Below are 24,535 nucleotides of genomic sequence, written 5' to 3'. Positions count from 1 at the left end.
ACATTCAACCTAGCTGATGCAGCATCGTTACTTTGTAAATGAGATCAAATTTGTGTATCTATCATTCCTCACACGTCAACAAGAAAGTAGCCATGTTGAAATTCAATGAAGTATCAACCTTAGCGTGGCTAAGGTTGGGTCTGACCAACCTTAATATTTTCACCTTAACTAAGGCTACCTTAGCGTAAGGTAGTTTCATGCAACGGGGGTCAACCTTAGTAAAGGCCTAAGGTTAACACTAAGGATATAAGGTAACCTTAGCGCTAAGGTTGTTTTGTACAACGGCACCCTGAACCATTAGTGTCGGCCAATTCTAAGCAGATCGAGTCCCCACGTGGCAACCAGAAGACACATCGTCAGTGGTTGTTGACTTCCAAGCTCAGTAAATTACCGAGAGGAGCTGGTGACAATACTTCTTAAATGAGGCCATAGTGGCAAACACCAGAGAATTTATCATGATATTTGTTTGTTTGTTTGTTTGTTGTTTATCGACACACTAAGCAATAATCTAGCTACATGACAATGGCCAATAACAATTGAGTATGGACCAGACAATCCAGTGACTAACATCATGAGCATCGATCTACAAAATTGGGATACGATTGAGTGCTTGTTTGACAAATATTATAACAAATGTTATATTTGAGATAACACTTTCTTAGTCAAGTACAGATTCTAGTGTCTTAGGGGGTTCAGTCCCGTCCGGGATTTGAACCCACACTGCCAGAGTGAGGCACCTAATCGCCAGCACACAGAGACAGCGATCAATTTTACCCACTCAGTCACTGAGGCTTCCACAAAAATGAACGTCTGACAACTGGTAGTCTAGATCATATACTTTGTGTACCCCTCAGCCAAGTGTAAATTGGTGCCACACTCTAAAAGTGTAGGTTCGAATCCCAGATGGGACTCAACCCCAAAAGGTACTAGAATCTGTACTTTACTAAGAAAGTGTTATCCCAAATATGACATTCATCATGGCATTGTGTATTCAATCCTGTTAGTCGCCTCTTGTGACAAGCATGGGTTGGTGAAGACCTATTCTAACCAGATCTTCAGAGGGGGCAACTGGTTGTGGCAAGAGTCAGTGAGTCGGGTTTAACTCTGCTCTGAGCAGTAGCTCAGTGATATCACAGCATGCCAGCTGGATGTCGGAGGAATGCGCTGACAAACCAACAAACATAATCTGGGCCTATCTGGATTTGAACCCCGAAAACAGGTTTCTGGCACTCCCAAGGGACACAACTCTGCACAGTGAAACTTGGTGCCATCGACTTCTGGGCCATGTTTATTGGAGATATATATTTGTACTATCAGCTTCGGCGACATCAGCATGGAGATAATAGCAATAACATCTACATCAGTTCATGCTCTGTGGCAAGCCTTGTTTTAGACTGAAATAGAAACGTGAGAAAACTGAATGCATACTATATAGGAAATGTTACATATTCTTTCTATGAGGCCCAGCATATTTTCCAGTATTTTGCCAGTAATCTGGCCCTTCTATGTGTCTGACCTTGTGCTTTCTGTATTTTAGCAGTAATCTGGCCCTATGTGTCTGACCTTGTGCTTTCTGTATTTTAGCAGTAATCTGGCCCTATGTGTCTGACCTTGTGCTTTCTGTATTTTAGCAGTAATCTGGCCCTATGTGTGTGACCTTGTGCTTCCTGTATTTTAGCAGTAATCTGTCCCTTCTATGTGTCTGACCTTGTGCTTCCTGTATTTTAGCAGTAATCTGGCCCTATGTGTGTGACCTTGTGCTTCCTGTATTTTAGCAGTAATCTGGCCCTATGTGTCTGACCTTGTGCTTCCTGTATTTTAGCAGTAATCTGTCCCTTCTATGTGTCTGACCTTGTGCTTTCTGTATTTTAGCAGTAATCTGGCCCTATGTGTCTGACCTTGTGCTTCCAGTATTTTGCCAGTAGTCTGGCTCTTCTGTGTGTCTGACCTTTTGCTTCCTGTATTTATGCAGTAATCTGGCCCTATGTGTCTGACCTTGTGCTTTCTGTATTTTGCCAGTAATCTGGCCCTATGTGTCTGACCTTGTGCTTCCAGTATTTTGCCAGTAGTCTGGCTCTTCTGTGTGTCTGACCTTTTGCTTCCTGTATTTATGCAGTAATCTGGCCCTATGTGTCTGACCTTGTACTTCCTGTATCCTGTTAGTCAACTCTAAATATGACAAATATGGAAATAATAACCCATGGGGAATTTATCATAACAAATTAGAGATTTAGTATACTGGATAGTCGGGGATGGCATTGTCCTATTCCTGCTTGAATATCAACACACATTTTACATTCAACAAGAAAGAGTCACAAGAATTTTTTATTAGTGATTGTGATATCAGGAGAATTCCAGAGACTCTTAACTCTGGATGAAAAAAGAATCAATGTATTATTGGAAAGGCCACAGGGGTGAGAAGCAGGGCTACAATGTATATAACGTTACAATAACTTCAATTAAACAACACCTGACAAGCCAGTCTGAGACTGGTAGTTACCATAATTAGCGCCGTGGGTGTCTGCAGCAGAAGACAGAGATTTGCCGTTTTTTGTGAAGAGGCTGACCTCGCTCACTTCCCAAGACTGTCTGTCACATTTCCGGGTTGGAATTGGTCTCCAGCAACTTATACTTGTCCTAAGAGGTGACTAACGGGATCGGTGGTCAGGCTTGCTGACTTGGTTGACAGCGTGTCATCTCAGCGTGTTGCTCACAAAACTGATAACTGGATTGACTGGTCCTGACTCAATTATTGACAGATCACCGTCATATAGCTGGAATATTGCTGAGTTTGGCGTTAAACAACAAACAAACAAACACACAGCTTATTTGGAGGTCTGACCTATGTGTTCTGAAATGTGACTGTTTGTTGTTAACCGAGTCACTTTGGGCTTATGATACTAAACACTGACTTCTGCTGGCTTGACTTGGCTTGTTTTCGACATTGACATTGCTTATTTTCCATAAAAAAACACTCACAGTGCATCTTCCCGAGGCAAGAGAGTTAACTGACTATAAAAGTCCAGTTTCCACCCTTGCCGAACCAGGCTGGAATTCCTGGGCTTGATCGGAGCGCCACCAGTGGTTATTACGAGTTATGTCCCTTCCATGCCTCTCCTATGGACCAATCAGATTCCACCTCTCGCATCACTTGCATTTGTTTCAAACAAAACGGCGGCGCCCAGTCAAGACGATCTGATCGATAATCAAGATCTATATTGTCATAAAACGAGTTTTACATCGCGAAATGCATCAAATCACGTGAGCACCTTGTTTAAAAACATGAATAGATTCAGAAAATATCTGTTGACGAAGTAGTGGTGCACATGCTTTGCAAATCGTGCAATCGACCGAAATCTGCTGGCAGTTTACGAACCGGATTTCGATTTCTGTGTGCGATTTTGATTGGACTATGCATAGACTCGTTAGTCCAGCCAAAATGTAACTCCATAATACCAGCCAAGTTCAGCAAGGGTGGAAACTGGACTTTTATAGACAGTTAACTCCCTTGCCTCGGGAAGACGCTCACAGTGGTACATGGCCATGAGCACAAGAATGTCATTAGAATAACAGACACATTCGCATAAGTAAGAGTATGAGAGTATACACGAGATGGGTTTAAGTCTACAGGAGACAAATCTGTTGAGGTTTCTTGGGGCGGTCGGGTAGCCTAGTGGTTAAAGCGCTCGCTCATCACGCTGAAGACCCAGGTTTGATTCTCGACACGGGTACAGCGTGTGAAGCCCATTCCTGGTGTCCCCCACAGTAATATTGCTGGAATAATGCTAAAAGCAGCATATAACCATACTCACCCACTCTGCTGAGGTTTCTTCACACTGAGACTTTAGTTGCTGAAGTTAATGGTGATTAGGCTTGACATGATAGTACTTTTAAAAAGCGCTCAGTTTCTAAATGTGTACACCAAACAAGTAGTGAAACTAGTGCACAGATCCTAGTGAGTGAGTGAGTGAGTTGGGTTTAACACCGCTTTTAACAGTATTACAGTTAGTGCGGAGTGTCATCTTAATGTGGGAGGAAAGCCCGAAGTGATGCGAGTCTCAGACGTTTACCACTTCGGTGAAACCCACGAGCACGGTATGGTGCTGACAAACCTAGAAACATAATCGGGGCGAACCGGGATTCGAACCCACAATCAAAGGTTTCTGGCGTGCCAAAGGGACGCAACTCTGCACAGCGAATCGCGGCGCCTTAGACGACTGGGCCACCCGTGCCCCCGCACAGATCCTATCAACATCGGGTAAATCTTTCCATCATCCCTCCCTCTCAACAGGTACAGAGTGATTGCTGGTTCTAAACTTGGCTGATTAATGTCATCGATCCCAATTACGTGGATCGATGCTCACGATATTAATCACTGGATTGTCTGGTCCAGACTCGATTATTTACAGACTGCCGTCATATAGCTGGAATATTGCTGAGTGCGGGGTTAATACAACAAACCAGCCAACTTAGTCAATGGTAACAAGTTTATATTACTTAGATGACTGTGCCTGACTATCCCATCCATTTGTTGCCGTTATGACCAAGTTCCTGGGGACCAAATCTGACCCGGTAAATCCCCACGGGTTCTGTGTATTTATGTAAAATATTAAAACAATTCCCCATTGCCACAATGATTTTGAGTTGCTTGCAAACCAAAACACATTAAACGATTTAAATATACCAATAGCATACGCAAGCCCCGATTGCAATACAAACTTTGGTATTTGCTAAAAAAATAGCCTAATGCTGAATAAGAGCTTATCAAATACCCTAGTCAGTATTAATCACGTGGCTCCAACAAGCACCCATGACCTACTTCTATACCATAAGCGCCCATACTAAGGTCGACTTTACATATCTTTCCAAAGAGAACAAAAAAACTCTCAACAGCTGACTAAATATTGTGTGTTTGGAGAGGACTAATTGTTTGTACAAAGATCCTGAATAAACTCCACTGTTGAAGAATACTGATAACTTCAGCATTTTTAATACCAACAGCTAGGGAAATATGACACAGAACAACCCCACTCTAATGACGGAGACAGTCTCACAATATCAGTTTCCGTCTCACCCATATCAGTTTTAATCTCACCCATAACAGTTTTAATCTCACCCATAACAGTTTTAATCTCACCCATATCAGTTTTAGTCTCACCCATATAAGTTTTAATCTCACCCATATCAGTTTTAGTTTCACCAATATCAGTTTTAGTCTCACCAATATCAGTTTAAGTCTCACCCATATAAGTTTTAATCTCACCCACATCAGTTTTAATCTCATCAATATCAGTTTTAATCTCACCCATATCAGTCTCCCATATCAGTTTTAATCTCACCCATATGAGTTTTAATCTCACCCACATCAGTTTTAGTTTCATCAATATCAGTTTTAATCTCATCCATATCAGTTTCCCATATCAGTTTTAGTCTCACCCATATCAACTTTAATCTCACCCATATCAGTTTTAGTCTCATCAATATCAGTTTTAATCTCACCCATATCAGTTTTAATCTCATCAATATCAGTTTTAATCTCACCCATATCAGTTTTAATCTCACCCATATCAGTCTCCCATATCAGTTTTAATCTCACCCATATGAGTTTTAATCTCACCCACATCAGTTTTAGTCTCATCAATATCAGTTTTAATCTCACCCATATCAGTTTTAATCTTACCCATATCAGTCTCCCATATCAGTTTTAATCTCACCCATATGACTTTTAATCTCACCCACATCAGTTTTAGTCTCATCCATATCAGTTTTAATCTCACCCATATCAGTTTTAATCTCACCCATATCAGTTTTAGTCTCATCAATATCAGTTTTAATCTCACCCATATCAGTTTTAATCTCACCCACATCAGTTTTAATCTCATCAATATCAGTTTTAATCTCACCCATATCAGTCTCCCATATCAGTTTTAATCTCACCCATATCAACTTTAATCTCACCCATATCAGTTTTAGTCTCACCCATATCAGTTTTAGTCTCACCCATATCAACTTTAACCTCACCCATATCAGTTTTAATCTCATCAATATCAACTTTAATCTCACCCATATCAGTTTTAGTCTCACCCATATCAGTTTTAGTCTCACCCATATCAACTTTAACCTCACCCATATCAGTTTTAGTCTCATCAATATCAGTTTCGGCCTCACCCTATCAGTCTCACCCAATCAGTTTCGGCCTCACCCTTATCAGTCTCACCATATCAGCTTCGGTCTCATCGCCAATCAAACAGCCAACCCATAAGTGTATATCATCAGATGATCATAGCTCAGGAAAGTCTTAACAATTTCACGCTAAGCCGAGCTCCCGCTTCCAGAGCGACAATGCAATCAAGACCCTGATACGACCATCTACCAAATGACAAGCCAACTATTAAATGCACATGATTTGGACACCGGGGAAAAGTACATGTCTGGGGATGGACGTTTCAATTTCACACCCTGCTTACACAATGGAGGCTAGAACTTATATGCTGATAAACCGAGGCGGGGTGAAATGGGGTTTAACATCGCGTTCAAAATTATTACATTTATATAGCAACGTGTGATTGTGTGTGAGATAGCCTACTGAGAAACCATGCTGCGGTTTAACATGAATACCCCACTCAGGCACAGTATGTCTGACTCCAAGCCGACCAATCCTTGTTTTAGCCCACGTTAGTTCCCTCATACGACAAGCATAGTCGCCACTTACAGCAAGCATGGATTGCTAAAGACAAATTCTAACCCGGATTTTCACGGGTCTAGTGTCTATGAAAATGTAGTCATAATAATTTTTTATACATTGGCCTATTATTTCTTGAACGAATTAAGGAAGAAATTGTATTTCTGTTTCAGTTGCAGATTAGCAGCTATGCATGTACAACGCAGGGGTCCAGCCGGACAGGCGGCATAGTGCAGCCATGGGTTAACATGGTTAGACAAACATCTCTGACTACCGTATTCGGCATAATAAGTGCTCTCAAAAGTAGAAATAGGGGGCTCTTATGAGAATGGTTTTTTTTCACCAAAATAGCAGAGTTGAAAGATAAATTTTGTGGTTTATGCTGACAGCCTGAAATGTTTATGTACAACAGATATATTTTTTCCAGAATTTAATTGCCCATAATTAAGGGTGCATATAACACACGAGTGCATATTATACACGAATAAATAAGTCTTGTGTACATTGATCAATCGGAAGGGGTGCTAATTGGGATCGTTCACAAGCCAGTATATTAATAAATATCGCTGTGGGCGCTTATTAGAGCGGGGCGCTTATTACGTCGAATACGGTACCTCACTCAAGTCCATGTTCCTTTCTGGTCTCAACAGAGTCCCTTGTCTAGCAGCAGTTGATGCTGTGTGCAGGCAGATGAGGCAATTGATACGTCCCTGAAGATGGATGGTCAGGAAGGAGATAACTAAATGCCATGGCCCGAATTAAGTACACATGTATGCAATACAAGCACTCATTCTTGTCTTGACCCTCAAAACTGAATATACAGAAGTAAAAATGTGGTTTCATGTGTGCCATGGAGGGGGTGGGGGGTAGTAGAGAATGGACGCAGAAAACAAAAACTGTAAACTAAGGTTATAACGTAATAACCATAATTCGTTATAAGCATACCGTATTCGACGTAATAAGCGCCCCGCACTAATAAGTGCCCACGGCGCTATTTGCTAAGAATAGTAAGATACTGGCAAGTAAACAATCCCAATTAACACCCCTTCTAATTGATCAATGTACACTATTTATTCGCGTATAATACGCACTCGTGTGTTATATGCACCCTTAATTATGGGCAATTAAATTTTGAAAAAATATATCTCTCGTATATAAACATTTCAGGCTGTCAGCAAAAACCATGAAATTTATCTTTTAACTCTGTTTTTTTCACCAAAATAATAATCTAATAAGAGCCCACTATTTCTAATTTTGAGAGCCCCCTGGGCGCTTATTACTTCGAATACGGTATATACAACATATATACAGCAAATGGCCGTGAATAAAAAAACAGTTTGTTATATCCGTCAGTTCGTTATAAGCGTGTTCGTTAAAAACAAAGTTCACTGTATGCTGCATCTCAAGGGATACACAATAATATTCACAGTGTCATCAAGAGCAGCAATGGGTGTCTTGCATCAATTATGACCACTGTCCACATGATTATTGATTCATTCCAGGCTCTAAAGTAATTATCTAAACGTACAGTACACTACACCATTTCATTACTTTACCATTGTTTACAGGACCCTCATGTTGCCTGAAAGGACCCTTAAAATTCATTATTGGGGTCCCAGGACCCCACGTGTGTAAGTCAAGGTAAAACCCTGCATATCTTCTACCCAATAAACCTGTACACAGAAAATACATTTCAATAAGTATCGTTTGAAAAGTGTATCAGTTGCAGTGTACCGATAATACCAAGCATTCATAGTACAGTGTTCCCTCGTTATTGCGACCTTCAATATAGCGCTAACTTGGTTATAGCGCGCGGTAAAGCATGGCTGCCAAAATTTACTGATATTTTCAATTAACTCAAGTTTTCCAATGACACGATGTTTTCCCCCATCTCAGAAAACATTATCAGCTGATCACCGCGATCACGTAACACCGGAAATACCTGTCAACAAATCCAAAAGTATGCAATTTAATCCTATTATTATAATATCTGGCAATAAAAAAATAATTCATTGTATATCTGGACTAATGTTTGCAATATATATAAATTATATTCTAAATTTCATTCCATAATTATAATAATGTTTACAATAAATTCGGCGAAATCGTGGGCGAAGTGATTGGTAGATCGCACAACTCACCGTTATTAGTGAGTGAGTTAGGTTTAACGCCGCTTTTAACAGTATTCCAGTTATAACGCGGTGTGTCAGCTTAATGTGGGAGGAAAGCCTGAAGTGATGCAGCTCTCAGACGGTGAAACCCACGAGCATGGGTATGGTGCTGACAAACCTAGAAACATAATCGGGGTGAACCAGGATTTGAACCCACAATCATAGGTTTCTGGCGTGCCCAAGGGACGCAACTCTGCACAGCAAATCGCGGCGCCTTAGACGTGCCCCCTTCACCGTTATTAACATACGGTATTTGAATTTGAAAGTTTGCCCCAGCTGCCTGCATGGTAATGAGCTAGCCATCTGACTGTTTTCTGTCCTGGATCAATGCTAATTTCAATTCTGACAGTTAAGGTTGATTGTTTTTAGTTTCCCATGCCCAATGTTAGAGTCAATATTGATTACAAGCATCATGGGTTGAGGCCCTCATATCTCAGCCTGTGTTCAACCAACACATGTTTAAGGCTTCGTAGGAACTTTATTTACATGTCGCTAAGGTGAATTGCATCAGATTGATTGACAAGCTGTTGATTTCTTAGGACAAAATCTCCAGTTAGGCCAATAAAAAGTATAAGGCTGCAACAGACAGACCTGTTAATTGCAACACTTTTGACAACAGTGCCACAAATGCACCTTATTACAACAGAATACCCAGCAAATTGCAGCCAGTGTTTGAAATAATTCTAAAACCCAACAAGAGTGAGTGAGTATGGTTTTACGCCCCTTTTAGAAATATTCCAGCAATATCACGGCGGGGGACACCAGAAATGGGTTTCACACATTGTACCCATGTTGGGAATCGAACCCGGGTCTTCGGCGTGATGAGCAAACGCTTTAATCACTGGGCTACCGGACCGCCCCAAACCCAACAAGAATGTCGGATGGGTGACTCATAAATGTTGCTTGCCCCTCTACAAAGTTACCTGTCCGCATTCCGACATTATAAATATTGAAAAAATAAGAGACAAATCGCATATTGATTCGGTAGAAATAATGCAAAACAATTACTTTAGAATCTACAAGGAGTTAGTATAAAACAGAATATGTAAGTAGTTTAAAAAAAATCTTTTCCGTAACTTTCTGACAACAAAAATCAAAAGATATATGTAACTTTCAAACCTATTCACAAAATATGAATGTTTGTCCCATGATAGTGTTCATACTATTTTACTTTTCCTTTTCATCATGACATGGGCACCATGATTCTGAATCCCAACGGCATGTCCTGACAGGTGTACAGTACTTCACATGACCACAATGGCAAGTCTGTTAGAAAATAGGTGTTGTACATAGTCTTAGATCTTTTACTAGTGATCAAGGGACCGGTATATTTTAACCAGGACCTGAATTTGTGACCAGCAAATAAAAATGTCACCGGACACGGCCACATGCCCCTGACTGCGAGAGAATCCTTGACACGGCTTGATCAACCTTCAGATGTCAAAGTATCAGACCATCGCTCCTCCATCCTATTGACATATCGGCTGTGATGAACCAAATCATTCTGCTTCAAGGCAAAGAATAACATCTTCCCATTATACCACTGTTGAATACAGCACCTAATCGCACCTACCTCCATCCTCACGGATGTACTATCCTGTCGTGTACTATCCTGTTCGTGTACTATCCTTGCGTGTACTATCCTTGTGTGTACTATCCTGTCGTCTACCATCCTTGCGTGTACTATCCTGTCGTCTACTATCCTTGCGTGTACTATCCTGACGTGTACTATCCTGTCGTGTACTATCCTTGCGTGTACTATCCTTGCATGTACTATCCTTGCATGTACTATCCTTGCGTGTACTATCCTGTTCGTGTACTATCCTGTTCGTGTACTATCCTTGCATGTACTATCCTTGCATGTACTATCCTGGTGTGTACTATCCTGTCGTCTTCTATCCTTGCGTGTACTATCCTGTCGTCTACTATCCTTGCGTCTACTATCCTTGTGTGTACTATCCTTGTGTGTACTATCCTGTCGTGTACTATCGCACCTACCTCCATCCTCACGGATGTACTATCCTGTCGTGTACTATCCTGTTCGTGTACTATCCTTGCGTGTACTATCCTTGCGTGTACTATCCTGTCGTGTACTATCCTTGTGTGTACTATCCTGTCGTGTACTATCCTGTCGTGTACTATCCTTGCGTGTACTATCCTTGCATGTACTATCCTTGCATGTACTATCCTGTTCGTGTCTTATCCTGTTCGTGTACTATCCTTGCGTGTACTATCCTGTCGTGTACTATCCTGTCGTGTACTATCCTGCCACTCACAGCGGAAAACAAAGATTCATACACTCCTCCTAACAGGAGGAACCGCTTCCTTACACAGAGTCCTTGGTAACAGAACTCACTCACAGCGGAAAACAAAGATTCATACACACCTCCTACAGGAGGAACGGCTTCCTTACACAGTCCCTGGTAACAGAACTCACTCACAGCGGAAAACAAAGATTCATACACACCTCCTAACAGGAGGAACCGCTTCCTTACACCGAGTCCCTGGTAACAGAACTCACTCAGAGCAGAAAACAAAGATTCATACACGCCTCCTAACAGATCAATACCTAAACACGGGCCATCTCAAACAGAAAGAAATATTTGAACATTTTCAATCATGTGGTGTTTTTTCTGTAATGTTCAGTGTCAGTGTGTCACTTGAGAAATACTGATGCAATAAACAGCACAAACAGATCAATAAGCCACAACGAGGGCGATTGAAAGTTCATAAATGTGGTGTATGGTTGGGCTCCACTTGATCAGAGGATGAGATTTATACCGTTTCAGTTTGTTTTTTGTTACAGGCGAAAAAAAGACGGCAACAAAATTCTATGATAAATCGATACAAAGAAGGGAGCATCTCATAACTAGAAAAATGAAATATATAAAATATATAGAATCTGTCATATTGAATTAGACAGATCATCCTTGAATTAAAAAAATGAAAAGTGTTTGAGGTGAGGTGAAATGAGGTTTAATCTTGTGTGTGGCTGATTGCCCTTGTCTGGACTAATGCTGGTTTTATGTGCTCGCACACTGATATACTATGCCGCAGATTAACATGAATACCCCACTCAGACATGGTATACTGACTCCGAGCCGACCATTTGTGACCAACTTGTGTTATTCCAGGACAAGCCGAATAGCGACTCGTGCCCCTCTCATGGCCATTTTTGCGACCGGGTTCCGTCTTAGCTCAAACGGGCAAACCTAAAATAATTGTCGAACAGTCAACTCATCGCGTAATTGTTCACATATGATATATTTCCCCATATATTATATATATTTCAGATGCAATTTAAAGCACATCTGGACATGCAGAATTATACGGTATGATTGAACACATTTAACTGTGCCTTGGGTATATTTTTAGATGCAAGACATATGTAAAATCAAAAATTATTTCAGAGGAATTCTTTGACGAAGAACTTGAAATCATAAACGCATTCTGATTGGTTTGTCATATTTTGTAACTTATTGTAATCTATTGTTTTCAGCTTCTGTCCGACTTGTAACTGATGCAATTGAGCCAAGGGTCGATCATCGAGTCTGGGCAAGACAATCCAGTGGTTGTTGTTATGAGCAAAGACCTATGCCGTCAAGGTACGATCACATGCATCAACCAAGTCACCTGCAAGTCTGGCCATCCTATCCATTTGGTCACTGGGGACCTATTCTAACCCGGAATCTCCAAAGGGTCCAAACCGTATTCAAGAAGCATGATGGCAAATAGCACAATGACTCATTATATCTGTAGATGCACAAACCTCCATTCTTAACTGCTTGTTTGTTGTTTAACGCCGCACTCTGCAATATTCCAGCTATATGACGGCGTCTGTAAATAATCGAGTCTGGACCAGACAATCCAGTGATTGACGTCATAAGCATCGATCCACCCAATTGGGATAGATGACATGCATGAACCAAGTCAGCGAGCCTGAACACCCGATCCCGTCAGTCGCCTTTTACGACAAGCATAGTTGCCTTTTACGGCAAGCATTGGTTGCTGGAGATCTATTCTACCCCAGATCTTCACAGGTCCTATTTTAAACTGAACTGAAAAGCCATCAGCTGTCTTCGAATTTGGCAGTAATAATTTGTGCTTAGTGTGGGCGGTAGTGAGGGTGTCTTTGGAACATATGGCTCAGGTAGGCCAATCTCTAATCTCCCACACCTGTAGTGTTGCAGTTTGCAATCTTGCTGATAAGGGATCACTGGCAGTGCACATGATTAAATGTGCTGGGCAAACTAATTATGTGGAAGATCCGCTTAAAGTGCAACTATTATCATAGAAATAGGCTCGGGACTGCTTTTCACTGACCAATCAAATAATGGCCATTCTGGGCCACTCATTACCATTACGCTGCTACATGGTGAAATCAAGAAAAAACCTCAACAAACGAATTCTGAGGCATGTATTTGTCTGAGAGAAATATACTGAAACACGATACGAGCAACTAATTGTGTGGAAGACCCGCTCTACAAGTGCAAGTGCAACTATAATTATTATGTACAGATTAAAATAAAAAATGAGCAAAGAGGGTTTGGGTGATACTGGCAGTCAGGCTGGTTAGGCTCATCATCAGCTCAGGGCCCTTCCCCCCTCTACAAGATCAGGTTTGTTGGCCTGGATACGTCTGAGGCTGTATACGGGCCTATTCCGAAGAGTTTGGTAGTTATCATTTTCCATGACGCCCTCTACATATTCAGGGTCGTACCATGGATGGAACTCTGTGTCAAAACCACAAGCGAAGACGGTAATAAAATGATTGAGCTACACCTTCATGTCGCTTAACATGCTTAAGATTATATCATCAATCAGAGTTGTCAAGACGGTTACAGTGTTTTTCCATGCATAACATGAGGGTCAGTCGACATGAGCAGACAAAAGCCTTGATCCAATCTCATTAAAACCAGATCTTAGTTCTCGCTATCGCTAAACAAAGATCTGAGGACATCCCATTAAGGGTCACGGCAGAAGGACCTTTCATCCAACCAATCAGAGCGTCACTTACCAGATCATGAAAGTGACAGTCGGAATGTGTTTTCTAATCATGCAACCACGAAATATTTAACACGGGGTATTCCGAACGACAGTTACAGTTTTTATGATTATATCAATACAATCTAGGCCATCTATTAGCCATTCCAGAATGTTCTTCTTATCAGTTTTAATTTATTTAATCGAGAATACGTCAAGATATGTTTCGAAGCGTAGTCGCCAGTTTGAAACTAGTGTCGTAAAGCTCGAGAAAGATGCCTTCTGATTGGCTAATGTCAAGTTCTTGTCAGTCATTTCATTGGTCGGTCAAAATTCGCAAAAGGTCGTTCTGACGTGACCTGTAATGGGATGTCCTCAGATCTTTGTTTAGCGGTAGCGAGAACTAAGATCTGATTTAAATGAGATTGGCCAGGACCTGACTTGCATTGTCACCAACATCTACCTACCTTGAATATGTTGAATAAAACACAGATATTTATTGTATATTTTTGGCATTATGTGAATATTAATATATGGTAACACTTGGTGACATACAATGAGAAAGAATAACCTAATGAAACGGTTATTATGCTTATTGATGTAAGAATGATGACAGCTGTTACATTCCCTGATAGTGTTCACTGTCTGGTTTGACTGCTTTACTTAGCAAATTGTGGACCAGGGTGCCGTTGTTCAAAGCGATCTTAGCGCTAAGGTGATCATAACTCCCATACCTTAACATAGACTTACTACAATCGTAGCGCTTAGGTTGTTTTGAACAACGGCACCCAGGCAATATATAGAGAATCTCACCTGAGTGTCTTTTGATATCAAATATATCGACACGAGTTGATAAAAGTGGGAAAACTCCGAGGCTTGCCGAGGATTTTTTCCACTTTTATCAACGAGTGTTGATATATTTGATATCCAAAGACACGAGGGTGAGATTTTATTTATCATCCAACATCATTCTTCCAACTTTTTCAGTTTGTAGACAGTAATAAGCAGTGTCTTAAGTGTAAAAGTACTGCTAACAGCTTCAGTAGCAGAGCCATTAGTGATGTCATTTGATTGTGATGTCATGGTAACCAATGAAGTCACAATGGTCTGCAAAGCACTGTGATTCAATTTCATTGCAGCTATATCTACAGTGTAGATATCGCTTGATTTCACCCAAGTGATATCTCCTGTGGGAGCCAGTTTTGGATGATAAAGTGCCTTACATTAAGTCATAAATAATATTTATCTTATTCATAAAGATATATATCTACAAAATACAAATATACAATCCAATGGAGCCCAGAACAATCTTTAATTTCAGGCTGAAAGTCTGTCATACAGACCCTGAAACAAAAATATCCAAATTAGCCCATGCAAGTCTAAAATGTTTGGCAAGTCTAGATTACTCTGAAAATAAAGACAGTTTGTGGGCTCCTTTGTATTATATTTTTAAGACAATTCAACAACTGTTTTTTTTCTGTAAGATATGTTCATTTCAGAGACTAGATGTCAGTCTATCAGGGTGAGGCAATCTAGACTTGCCAAAACATTCTACACTTGGGTTGGACACCTTTTCTAATTTATTCTCTCGGGTCTGGAAGACCGACCACTATCAGACAGCAAACCCTCTACACAGAATTGCTATGCATTGAAATTGTGGACTAAATTTTTCACAGGTGGAACTTTACTTTTTAATTTCATGTTTCTTTTAGGGTTGGCAGAATCCCTTTCATTCAACATGGTAAACACTCACATTTGTATGAAAAAGCATGACCAGATAACCTCCCTGTTTACATACTCAATCATATTCATCACAATTTATTAGAGTAGAATTTGAAAATAAAACATAATACATGGTCAAAATTACTCAACATGCTCAAAGTAATACTTAATACATCGATACAACACAAAATAAAACTCTCCAAAGAGCAAATTGCATTATTTGCTTTTGAGACGATCCCTATTCATGTCTTGAATGTAACTGTATCATAATATGGAAAGCAGAAGGGCACCATTGAACACATCTATTCCATTACATCACAGGGGCTATATCCCCATCATTATTACAACAAAACCTGCAAGGATGCGTCTCAAGTGGCGCTGGCAATCAGGCTGTAATACCATCAACCCTGGGTGAAAGTAGTCCATAGCTTTCATATGTAAATGCATTGCCAACTATTTGAGAAAGGGATCCGTGCTTTATTGATGCTTACAAAGGCAGGGTTGAGCAAACTATGCGAGGCGATATCGACGGCTCGGGACTGCTTTTCACTGACCAATCAAATAATGGCCATTCTGGGCCATTCATTACCATTATGATGCTACATGGTGAAATGAAGAAAAAACCTTCTCCAGCAAGCGAATTCAGAAACATGTACTTGTCTGAGAGGAATATACTGGAAGTCTGAAACACGATACTAGCACGAACAATATGGAATTTTTAATGTCTTTGTTTCAACAATAGCCACAAAATCAATAAAAATGGTACAGTGAAATATTCTAGGTGCATATAGGTCAATGGAACTGTCTGGAGACTGAGACAAGATGATGAGGGTATTTCACAAAACAAATGTTTTGTGGATGTTTTGTGGATGGAACTCAGAACAGAACAATATGATCATAATGCATGGGTGAAATGGGGTTTAACATTGAGTTCAAGATTACTTCAACTATATATATATAGCAGTGTGTGTGTGTGTGTGTTTGTGTGTGTGCATGTGTGCGTGTGTACTTGTCCAAACTGATGCCGATGTATAGTATCAGCTCACTGAGATACCATGCCGCAGTTTAACATGGATACCCCACTCAGACACAGTGTACTGACTCCGAGCCGAACCAGTCCTTGTTTCAGCCCCTTAATGCTTAATGCCGCAGTTTAACATGGACACCCCATGAGCGCCAGACAGGAAAACATCAAATATGGTCCTTTTATGTATTTTATTAAGACATGCCCCGGGATTGTACCACCGACCTTGTACACTCCGAGCAGACGCTCTATCCCTTAGACCAAAGGGGTGACCGATGCATATATATATGTGATGAATCAAACATAATTGTCATATCACAGAGTGTCAGTGTGATGCAGAGTTTAGAGACATCACCACTTTGGTCAAACCCACGAGCCTGGACCTGGTATGTCAAGCCTAGAATCATTATTAGGGTGAATGCCTAGGGACGCAACTTTACATTGAGTGCCTCAGGCCACCCATGATCCCCCACCCCCTTCGACACTGCATGACACAGGGTTAATCAAGACAATCAACTGTTATCACACAGGGTTAATCAAGACAATCAACTGTTATCACACAGGGTTAATCAAGACAATCAACTGTCATCACACAGGGTTAATCAACACAATCAACTGTCATCATGGTCATCACACAGGGTTAATCAACACAATCAACTGTCATCACACAGGGTTAATCAACACAATCAACTGTCATCACACAGGGTTAATCAACACAATCAACTGTCATCACACAGGGTTAATCAACTGTCATCACACAGGGTTAATCAACACAATCAACTGGCATCACACAGAGATAATTAACACAATCAACTGTCATCAAATAAGAACAAGCAACTGTAATCAGACAGAATGTGCAACAACAATGACTGCAATCACACAAGTTTACACAACTCAGGATTAATCACCCCTCTTTACTGCCTACCTGTACACACAGACCATATCTGGAGAGCATTGCTTCATTATCGTATCGTATCACGTCATTACGCCCTACACTCAAGATGAAATCCCTACAACTTGTGTCTCTAGGCATGCTGGGAACTACCAACGTGTAAACGCCCAGCAGAGCCTAATCGGTGTAATATCCACAAGTACTCAATGATCTCATTTGTAATCGGGAACCAGGGAGGTAAGTGCATGTGTACTCATTCAATCAGCATCTCCATCACCACAGCTACAGAGCTCAAACAGCAGAAAGGGCAAGCGCCATCTAAGTCCCATCAAACATATCCACATATCCAACCCGCCCTTTCTGGAGTGAGTGAGTGAATTTGGTTTTACGCCGCTTTTAGCAATATTCCAGCAATATCCAGCAGGGGACACCAAAAATGGTCTTCTCACATTGTACCCATGTCGGGAATCGAACCCGGGTCTTCAACGTGACGAGCGAAAGCCTTAACCACTAGGCTACCCGACCGTCCCCCACTCTTTTTGGAGACTAATTTGGTAGCCTTCTATATTCTATATAGGCGCCCATAATTTATTACGAAGTCACGTAGCAACTGTCTCCTGTCAAAATGACTACAATTAGTACCGTACATTCAAACAGCAGCAACGCTGTTACCATGTTTACCAGGGCTTGAAAATAATTCTAGTGTGTAATGTCAAGGACCAGTGAGTGAGTGAGTTGGGTTTAACGTCACTTTTAACATTATCCCAGTTATATCTCGGCATGTCAGCTTATTGTGGGAGGAAAGCCAGAAGTGATGCAGGTCTCTGACGTTTCAAGGACTAGTGATATCACAAATGAGCAATGCCGATCCACAAGTTCAACATTCATTACTATTTCCTGGATTTATTTTATATTTTATTGATGAATCTTAAGCCTTCGAAAATAGTTGACGTTGTTTACAATATGAAACCTGTGATAAATATTCTCTTGAAACTAGATTGGAGAAAACAGATGGAAATTGATAGTGATGGGACGATACACTGATGCACATTGATTTTATATTTCTTTTTGAAGTGAAGTTGACTTTTGTATTATTGCTTACCGAAAATAGCCGTGGAAAAGGTAACATTGAAATGCCAGCCACAAGCCACACAGGTGCAAACTATGAAATTCACGAAAACCAAGCTTAACAGTTTGCAGATTTATCAAAATTTAGTAGCAGATTTTACAAAAATCGATCACATAATTTGTATTTTTTGGGTCGCGAAATACAGCAGGAAATGATGCCATCTGACTCGGTTTTCAAAAGTATTGTCAAACACATTAAAATATTTAATATCAGGAAGGACAGAGGATTTACTTGGAATCCATAACAAGAACAATTATTTAATGTAAACGGATATTTATTTGTTTAGAAGTGAAGTTACTGCAACATGCTGCAATGCATGCCTGTAGGTTTACACTAGTGATCTCCAGATTCACTTCAATAAGCTATTCTTGCCGTGGAAAAGGTATCATAGAAATGTCTGCCACATGTCACACAGGTGCAAAACTATGAAATTCACGAAAACTAAACTAAAACGTCTGCTGAATTATGTGTAGAATGATAAAAATTTAGTTGCAGAATTTACAAAAAATGAATTTTCATATTCTTTTTGGACCGCGGAATACCACTGAATGCAGCAGGAACTGACTGTAAACAAATACATGTTTATCCCTGTCATCACTATTGGGCATGTCGAGGTCAGAAAACATTTCAAATTAATTTCTACCCCTGAGCTACATTGCTAAAGGTCAGGATGTTCTCTATTTCTCAATCATGTTAGGGGGCACAGGTGACCCAGTCGTCTGAGGCGCCTTGATTCGCTATGCAGAGTTGCATCCCTTGGGCACGCCAGTAACCTATGATCGTGGGCTCGAATCCCAGTTCGCCCCAATTATGTTTCTAGGTTTGACAGCACCAAATCACTGCTCGTGGGTTTCACTGAAATGGTAAACATCTGAGACATGCATCACTTCGGGCTTTCCTCCCACATTAAGCTGACACGCCGTGACATAACTGGAGTACTGTTAAAACCGGCATTAAAACCAATACACTCACTCACTCAATCATGTTAATTGATAAATTATAGTTATCCGTCCCAGGCAAAGTGAATCAATATACATCAGATAAGAACATCTATGTTATCATTTTTTTGCATTGAACATACCGTATTCAACATAATAAGCGTCCAGGGCCCTCTCAAAATTAGAGAAAGGGGGCGCTTATAAGAATAATATTTTGATTTGAAAGATCGTAAATTTCGTGGTTTATGCTAACAGCCTGAAATGTTTTCATATGACAGATATATTTTTCAAGAATGTAATTGCCCATAAATAAGGGTGATATAACACACGAGTGCGTATTATACACGAATAAATAAGTCTTGTGTACACTGATCAATCGGAAGGGGTGCTGATTGGGATTGTTCACTTGCCAATACATTAGCAAATATCGCTGTGGGCGCTTATTAGAGCGGGACGCTTATTACGTCGAATACAGTATTAGTATTTTGCTGAAATTGATGCATCACATATTATCCATGGGAGGGGAGGGGAGGCACAGCTGTTATCATGGTTATGTAGACCTGCATCACTGTGTTATATAATCAGTTTGAGATTGCATTTACACTACACAGAACACACAATTAAGCCAGAGAGCCATGAACATTGATTAACCAACAGAGATAACCATATTACATTGTTGTTACCATGGTTACGGGAACATTATTTATTCATATTTGCATCATAAATTTCATGTTACCTGTCTGTATCCAATTCATGACAAGTTGATATACATGAAATCTACCATATGCCAAGTTACTGAGAATTCATTTCATACTTCTTATTCTCAGATCTAAACCGATCATTATACTGATTCTTTAAAAACATCCTCTTTGAAAAAAACAATGCAAAGAGGGGTGATCGTTGTGATAGCAAAACGAAAAGTAAATTCAGAAAACTAAAACGGACATATATTGCTTTATGTTTGTTGTTTAACGCAGCACACAGAAATATTCTACCTATATGACGGTGACCTGTTATATCTGCCAGACAAACTTGTGACCAATACCACAGGCAAAAAGCCATGCTGTCGGGGTATGACGACACACAGCGAACCAAGTCACCAGAGCTCTAGATAACTTTTTGAGCAATTGAGTTTTTACTCTAGGGTTTCTATTTTAATTGGGTTATTACATTTTTCATTGGGTAACCAATACTTTTTCACTCATCTATGCATCACTTTTTGAGGTATATCCCCAAAAGGGTGAACATTTTAAGATTTAAAAAAATGAAATAATGTTTTAGATGTACATAACCATGATAACCAAGATAACTGTTCTAAATATATAGGCTTGACTCGGAAAGTAAATTAGCTTGTAATTGTGTTTCGGAAATAAGCTCCTTTGTATGCATGCTGAAAAAGCTTCATTGGGCGTTTACGCGTGCTGTTTTTTTCATGTTTATAATCTGAGTTTTTCATTTAATGCATGCGTTTCTGTACGCAAGTTAATTGAAAGTAGTTGTTATAATTGGGGGGTGGGGGGATATTTTTAAATTTATCGAAATATGCTGCTTTAGTCTGCTTATCTGTAGCTCTGAGTCACCAAGCCTCACCATGAGATACACTGAGCAGCATAGATTTCTGGAACTATTCTAACAGGAATGAAATCCTCACAAAATTGCAATTTAAACATGAAATACACCATGTCCATAAAACGGCAGACAAATAGCCATTTAATCCCCGACAAGTAGACCTTTAGTGTTATTCGTGTTTGAGGACAATTAAACAGTTTTTGATTTCTTACCTCAGGACGTAAAACCATGTGACCAAGTTAACATGGATAAAAACTGGTGGGTTGTGACAGATGAGAAACCTTCACTTTTGTGCCTAAAAAAACCACCAACTCTTGTCTTCGTTGAAGCAGACCTCGATAAAGAATAATTCTGATCTAAACATGCTAAATGGTATTTTATTCTGGGCATTGGCAAGACATCGCCAGGAATCAATATAACTTGGCACATGAAAGAGGCATGATATCGGCTCACTATGATAGGCTATTTATTTCAAACTCAACTGGTAGAAAGGCATCAGTATCATTGAACGATCATAGCAATAGAGTACTGTAATTCAAATCATAACATTTACAAGGCTTGCTGTAAATATGATAATTTGGTCTAGTTAATATGCAATGGAAAATATTAACAATTCAATAACTTTTTCAAATTTGCATTGGTTTTCAAAATATGAGATTATCAAATAATAATTATCATGTTTATAACTTACTGGCATTTTCTCTCATTTCCTCATTACTTATTGGAGTCACATTTCTGGACATAAAACACACACAAACATACACACACACACACATCACACATAGTGACATCTCCGGACAAGACACACCCTCATGGTCACATCTCCTGGTGTACAAACTTTAATCTCAAAATTATTAATTAATATCAACATGATCAACATGATCAAGACTGAAACAAACTTTTCAGCCTAATATTTAATTTTTTTATTAAACCTAATGCCACTCGTCCTTATTGTATCTAGTCCTGCTTGACTGAGACAAAGATGCCACATTTTCTGTCAATTCTTTTCAGTTCCAATTTGTAACAAAATTGAAGTATTGAGAACTGGTTAAGAATTATAGCCCCCAAATGCAACCAGTCAATGAGGACAAGCATCATTTGATTTTTACTTGCGCAGTTTAGTAATCTCGGGCTAGCGGACTGCAAGAATTTCGAAGGCTGCCGTTTACATTTTCCAAGTCAACTAATCAATAAGAACATCCAGCAAGAAGATATCACACCGAATGACATTTCTTTACTGTTCACAATTGGCCCACAACTGTTTGAATGATGAAGTGAGCCTTGAGGGGTACACGATAATACGAGTTCTACACAGTTAAAAGCAATCACCCAAAACCTGTGTAGGGATTAGCAACTGTAACTCATGGGTCATGGGCGGATACAGAGGGGGGGTCGGGGGTGCAGCCCCCCCCCCCCCCCCCCCCCCCCTTTTTTTCGAAAAAAATCTTTATTTCTGTATAAATTACCACCAAAGACAATAAATAGATCTTAATTGTGCACACCCCCCCCCCCCCCCCCCCCCCCTTTTAAAAAAAAATGTATCCGCATATGTGGGTGTTGTATCCATAGAGCCAAAATGACCACCTCTTAATATATGATCATTTATTTGTAACACTTGAAACATTTTAATGGGACAATAATTATATGGACTATAAACATGATAAACCAAGTGCATTCTCATAATTCTGTGAATACTGAGGCCGATTAGATTTCTACACTACTGGTGCAGCAATAGACTACTTCTTGGCCTACCTCAAGGGAATAAACATAGCTATCGATGTCTTCCGTTGTCCAAACGTCACTACAATTATTTCAACAAAAATATGACCACAGAGCGTGTTGGATATACATACAACGTATCACAGTACAGTGTTGTCAGTGTACACAGGCACTCATAATGACACTCACTGAAGTCTAGGTCATGGGTCACGGAGGCTCGCTGGAACATGAAATCCGGCGAATGTTTTCACTAAAAGTAGGAAAAAACTGTCTTACCTGTACTGTAAAAGTCAATAATGTGCAGTCGAGGGTTGCAATGTCGACAAAACGGCTGAGGCTGGATGTTCAATATACCCAGGAAATCGAGCAAACAGTAAAATATTGTCTGGTTTATCTGTTACACCGACTATCATCCGCCATGATGAAAATGTGGCATTTGATGAGGGCACTTCCGGTAGGGAGCAGTTATTGCAAGAAAACGTCTCACCCCAGTTACATCAACGACAAGACATGGATATTTGGGCATGTTACGCTTTGGGGATTTTTATATAATGACATTAGCAACATACTTTAGCTCATAAAACAATATCTACAGTTTATTAACATGTTAATTCTGCTTTTCTGTAGTTGACATTTATTAACAATTATTCTCCCTCGTTTACACGAAAAAGGGGTGTGACAGGGTAGGGGCGTGTCGACTAAAATAAGTTTGTCGGTCAATAAACTGGATGAAAGCCACTTGACGTGTACACGTAAACGAGTGCTGGAATACATATATTTCTAATATTTATGAATTTTCATAATGACCTTTCACAATACTATTGAGAAGATGATTATGTATGAAACGTATTTTAAAACGTGTACCAGTAATATGTTCCTGTACATAGTGTATTAATTTAACATTCACTAACAAAATGAATGATAATTTATTGATATCTTGTTGTATAGACGATATTACACATACAGTTTAGGTATGTGTATCACATTTTCTTAAACAGATCTAGCTTGTGTTGCTGTTTTGTTTCGGCGTTGTTGTTTTGGGGATTTATTTGTTGTTTGGCGTTGTTGTTTTGTTTTATGCTTGTTTGTTTTTGTTTGTTTAGGTGTTTTTTTGTTGTTGATTTTGTGGAGGGGGGGGGGGGGGGGGGGAGTTGTTTTTATTTTAGTTGTTTTTTTTGGCTTTTTTGGATGGGTGGGTGGGTGTTAATTTGTCATTTCTATTTACATTTCTATTAATTGCTTATACATAAATAACTGATTGGTAATGAACATACACAGTACGGATGTGCCGTCACACTTTGGCATTTGTGCGGCTGTCTAAATGCAAATCTCTTCCGGGAACGTTGTAATTGAACAGACCGTCGTTTATATGCATACTGGGCGTACGGTTGTCTAGTTGAAAGTTTCAGATCCAGTTTCTTCAAGTTTCTTACCAGTTTAGTCCAGCCTTCATTTACATGCACATCAGTTTGCATACCTACTTACTTCCAGTATGTAAAGGTCTCTTATAGTGCTGGCTATCGATATAGTTCATAGATATCGATAATCGTTAACTAAATCACGACCAATTATCGATAAATATCGGAGAAGTAACTTTGAGCAAATATGCAAAAGCTCAGAGACAAAACAACATATTTCATGTCGGTGAGTGGTGATAGAATTATGCATGGATTACTTTGTGGACATTTAAGATATAACAAAATCAG

General features: G+C 39.8%; 1 protein-coding gene across 1 annotated transcript in view; it reads right to left on the bottom strand.

The window, feature by feature from the left end:
• Window positions 1–23,252, bottom strand: part of LOC124151631 (alpha-1,3-mannosyl-glycoprotein 2-beta-N-acetylglucosaminyltransferase-like) — a 65,749-nt gene extending 42,497 nt beyond the window's left edge. Inside the window, exon 1 of the mRNA XM_046524197.2 lies at window positions 23,106–23,252. The gene's annotated coding sequence lies outside the window, so the exon portion shown is untranslated. The remainder of the gene's footprint in view (window positions 1–23,105) is intronic.
• Between the last annotated feature and the right edge of the window lie 1,283 nt (window positions 23,253–24,535).

This window comes from Haliotis rufescens, unplaced genomic scaffold (genome assembly GCF_023055435.1).
Source record: "Haliotis rufescens isolate VD_foot unplaced genomic scaffold, xgHalRufe1.0.p SCAF_33, whole genome shotgun sequence".
NCBI lineage: Eukaryota > Metazoa > Mollusca > Gastropoda > Lepetellida > Haliotidae > Haliotis > Haliotis rufescens.
This window is presented reverse-complemented; position numbering and strand designations above follow the sequence as displayed.